Source organism: Alosa pseudoharengus, unplaced genomic scaffold, assembly GCF_046254945.1.
Source record: "Alosa pseudoharengus isolate Yale_2024_CS ecotype anadromous, Long Island Sound unplaced genomic scaffold, YU_APseudo_1.1 YU_APseudo_1.1_scf_23, whole genome shotgun sequence".
In the NCBI taxonomy this organism is placed as follows: Eukaryota; Metazoa; Chordata; class Actinopteri; order Clupeiformes; family Clupeidae; genus Alosa; species Alosa pseudoharengus.
This window is the reverse complement of record NW_027468685.1, coordinates 2,913,927-2,918,926: the sequence shown is the minus strand read 5'-3', so window position 1 is coordinate 2,918,926 and position 5,000 is coordinate 2,913,927. Positions and strand designations below refer to the sequence as shown.

The following is a 5,000-nucleotide window of genomic DNA, read 5'->3' as shown; positions in this document are numbered from 1 at the left end:
CACTACTCTCCACCCTCCAGATCTGACAACACAACACACACATTCAGGATAAATCTGAGACACACACACACACTCACGCTCACTACTCTCCACCCTCCAGATCTGACAACACAACACACACATTCAGGATGGATCTGAGACACACACACACGCACACACACACACTCACTCCTCTCCACCCTCCAGATCTGAAAACACAACACACACATACAGGATGGATCTGAGACACACACACACACACACACACACACACACACACACACACTCACTCCTCTCCACCCTCCAGATCTGACAACACAACACACAAACTCAGGAAGGATCTGACACACACTCACACACACACAATGTTCTCCATCCTCCAGATCTGACAACACAATACACACTCAGGAAGGACCCGACACACACATACACACTAGAGCCCGACCGATAAATCGGTGTGCTGGTATTATCGGCCGATATAGGTATTTGCCAGTCTATCGGTATCAACGTTTATAATGGCCGATATTAGGTATTTGCCGATCTCTCTGTATCAACGTTTATAATGGCCGATATTAGGCATTTGCCAGTCTATCGGTATCAGCGTTTATAATGGCCGATATTAGGTATTTGCCGATCTATCAGTGTCAACGTTTATAATGGCCGATATTAGGTATTTGCTAATCTATCGGTGTCAACGTATATAATGACCGATATTAGGTATTTGTCGATCTATCGGTGTAAACGTTTATAACGGCCGATATTAGGTATTTGCCGATCTATCAGTGTCAACGTTTATAATGGCCGATAATTAATGGCCGGTAAGTAAAGAAAAGCCTAATACTGATTCTTCATCTACATTTCCAGTATTGTCTTTCCAGCTTAACATTATGTCAACAGTTAACAGTAAAATAATGTTGAATGATGGAGGCTAACTTGTTTGATTGTAGGCCTATAAGCAGAAATTGGGGGTGTCCTCATTTTGGAAAATGTGTCCTCACTTTTAGACACAAAATGTCCTCCTTTTCAGAGTCTGGTCGGTGGTCACCCTATTTCTGCGATCAGTGAAGTCAATGGAAGGCTAATGCTAATTTAAATAAATGGAATGGAAGGCTAATGCTAATAGAAATGAATGAAGTCAATGGAAGGCTAATGCTAATGGATCAACTGGTCTTTTCAATGTAGTTCGTCACAGAACCGCTCGTGTCAAGCAGACAAATAGGCGCCCCTTCTACTCTCTAGCTAGGTGCCAGTCACAGGTTTGAGCCGGTGTGGCTGCTGCAGCTTTGCTGGGTGTCAGTTGCAGGTTTGAGGCTGTGGCTGCTGCAGCCTGTTAGCCTGGGAGCTAAAACGCAAATCAACACGCAACGGAGCCGTTCCACAGACGCCACACAGGGAATATGCTCAAGCTATAAGCCATTTGTGAGTATGGACATTATCTGACAATATCTTGCAATTTTGCTTTCCAATCACACAAAGTATCACACTTTATGCTGTTAACAGTGTGTAAAACACACAAAAGCCCATCATGAAGCATAAAGTACCTTGTGTAAAACACACAAAAGCCCATCATGAAGCATAAAGTACCTTGTGTTAAACACACAAAAGCCCATCATGAAGCATAACGTACCTTGAAAGGTATCATGTCAATGGTGTTCATTCATAATAATTATTTCATAATTTTTTGTATAAGAGTCTTTCATTAGGTTACCAGATAGTTAGGCCTATTTAAACATAATGTCCGACCTTGATCATTTGTCACTTCGTACATTTTTACATTGTATTTGTAAAAAAATGAGTATTGCAGATTTTCTGTTTATCGGTTTTTGAAACACTCATATTAAAATCGTTATCGGTCTTTAAAATTTCATATCAGTCGGGCTCTAATACACACACACATACACACACACACACACCTGTGTTTCGCCCGTGCCGTCGTCCACCATGTTGTACTGTGCAGCCATCTGTGGGGATTCGTGCAGTTTGGACGCGTCGAAGGGCACCTGCTGGATGTTTGCGATGCGCTCGGTGACGTGGACCTGGCCGAAGCCCTCGCTCTGCTCCCATGACCTCCAGTCCTTAAAGAACTGCTGGAAGATGGGCGTCTCCACTCCGTCGGGAAGCACTGTGATCTGTGTGTGTGTGTGTGCGTGTGTGTGTGTGTGGCAGGAGGGGGCATTACTCTTAGAGCACTCACGGGTACACTGTTAGAGAGGTCAAACCTCCCACACCGACTACTCTTATCACCTTCAGCCTGACCAGTGAGAGCTGTCACAACAACATCTTCATTGATCTCAGGTTCTAAGCATCTCTCAAGTCTGTTGACTATAAATTGGCCTTAAGCTCCATCAGTGCGTGCGAGACTCCAGTCCACTGGATGAAGGTAATTCACACCAAGGCCGATAACTATATCGATAACGGTATTGTAAAAAATTGGTTAAAAATGCATCAGCCAAAATATAATGTAATGTAATGTAAAAAAAGTATTGTGCTAGCTAATATGAAGGACAACGTTCACCCATATACTATAACGACATGAAGAACGATATTGAAGAACAGGATCACTTTCAGAACGATTTTGAGATCGTTTGGTATGTCTCGGGTAAGGATGGCATGTTTTGGTTAAATGTGCCATGTTTTGGGTGAGGGTGGCATGTTTTGCGTGAGGGTGGTATGTCTCGGGGAAGGGTGGCATGTTTTGGTTTAATGTGCCATGTTTTGGGTGAGGGTGGCATGTTTTGCGTGAGGGTGGTATGTCTCGGGGAAGGGTGGCATGTTTTGCTGAGGGTGGTATGTCTCGGGTAAGGGTGGCATGTTTTGCGTGAGGGTGGCATGTTTTGAGTGAGGGTGGCATGTTTTCGGTAAGGGTGGCATGTTTTGGGTAAGGGTGGTATGTCTCGGGTAAGGGTGGCATGTTTTGGTTAAATGTGCCATGTTTTGCGTGAGGGTGGTACAGTATGTCTCGGGTAAGGGTGGCATGTTTTGGTTAAATGTGCCATGTTTTGGGTGAGGGTGGCATGTCTCAGGTAAGGGTGGCATGTTTTGGGTAAGGGTGGCATGTTTTGCGTGAGGGTGGCATGTTTTGCGTGAGGGTGGTATGTTTTGGGTGTGTAAAGCATGATGCATGAGGCACCTGGGTGTTGCCAGGGTAACCCATCTGTTTGATGAAGCCCTCGGCCGTCTTCATGGCTGCCTTGCGCTCACTGGGGTTGGCATTACGCCCTAGGGAGGAGCAGGAGGGAGAAAAAAGCAGGAAATGACAAAAGCAGAGCAGGAAGTGACATGGCAGAGCAGGAAATGCCACATGGAGAGAGCAGGTAATGAAACCAATGAAAAGATGGACCAATCAAAACATTACAACTTCCAATCAGAGCAGTGTAATCTTTTACAGACACACCAATCATAGATAGATAGATACTTTATTGATCCCCAGGGGAAATTCAAGTGTCATAGCAGTGATTACAGATAGACCATATGAGCCATATGCTGTGAGTTGCATGTCAGAGCGGAGTGCTATTCCGGTACCTTTCCAGACAAAGATGCGGCCGGCCTTGCCGTTGTCGAGGATGAAGCACTCGTCTGAGAGGAGACTGCTCTGAGGAAACGGGCTTTCCTCTGCTACCAAGGACACGGCTATCTCACCAGTGGCATCTGACACCTGCCAATACACACGCAGCGACGCACACACACATACACACACACACACAGTGTCATACACACGCAGTCACACACACACACAAAGTCACGCAGTCACACACACACATACAGTCGCACAGAGTCACACACACACACAGAGTCATACACACACAGTCACACACACACACAGAGTCACACACACACACACACACACAGAGTCATACACACACATAGTCACAGGCATCTCTGCAGTGTCATACCATGTCAAGTTTGAGCATTTTCCTGTAAGAGATATCAGCAATTGTGTGTGTGTGTGTGTGTGTGTTTATGTTAGTGTGTGTTTGTGTGTGTGTGTTTATGTTAGTGTGTGTGTTTGTGTGTGTCATACCATGTAAAGTTTGGCCATTTTCCTGTAAGAGATATCAGCAATTGTGTGTGTGTGTGTTTATGTTAGTGTGTGTTTGTGTGTGTGTGTTTATGTTAGTGTGTGTGTGTGTGTTTGTGTGTGTCATACCATGTAAAGTTTGGCCATTTTCCTGTTGGAAATGTCAGCAACATGATCATCATCATCTCCCTCCGGCAGATTAGGCTTCTTCCCAAGAACCTGAAACCAGAGAGAACTTAGAAGACGTAGAACACACACACACACACAGTTACTTACACACACACACACACGCACGCACTCACGCACACACACACACACGTACGCACACACGCATGCACGCACACACACACACACAAAAAAAACGTCTCAAAAATACCTTTTGGTGTCTTTTTGTTGCAAACATGTAGTGTATGGGTGTGTGGTTAATCCTGGGCTTTGAGTAAGATAATGTGTGTGAGTGTGAGTGTGTGTGTGTGTGTGTGTGTGTGATAGAGTATAGAGTACAATATAGAGAAGAGTGTTGAGAATAGAGCAGTGTAGAGTTCGTAGAGATCACGTAGTGTAGAGTAGTTAGTAGATTAGAGTAGAGCAGAGTGTGTAGGGCTAGTGTAGAGTGTGTGTATTGTGTGTTGTGATGTGTGTGTGTGTGTGTGTGTGTGCGTGTATGTGTGTGTGTGTCTGTTTCCGTGTGTGTTGTAGAAATGAGTAGTATAGCTAGTGTAGAGTAGTTAGTAGATTAGAGTAGAGCAGAGTGTGTAGGGCTAGTGTAGATTGTGTGTATTGTGTGTTGTGATGTGTGTGTGTGTGTGTGTGTGCGTGTATGTGTGTGTGTGTGTCTGTTTCCGTGTGTGTTGTAGAAATGAGTAGTATAGCTAGTGTAGAGTAGTTAGTAGATTAGAGTAGAGCAGAGTGTGTAGGGCTAGTGTAGATTGTGTGTATTGTGTGTTGTAATGTGTGTGTGTATTGTGTGTTGTGATGTGTGTGTGTGTGTGTGTGTGCGTGT

At 44.6% G+C, this 5,000-nt stretch overlaps 1 pseudogene; it reads right to left on the bottom strand.

The window, feature by feature from the left end:
- LOC143140512 (scinderin-like) overlaps positions 1-5,000 on the bottom strand; it is a 23,212-nt pseudogene that overhangs the window by 12,913 nt on the left and 5,299 nt on the right.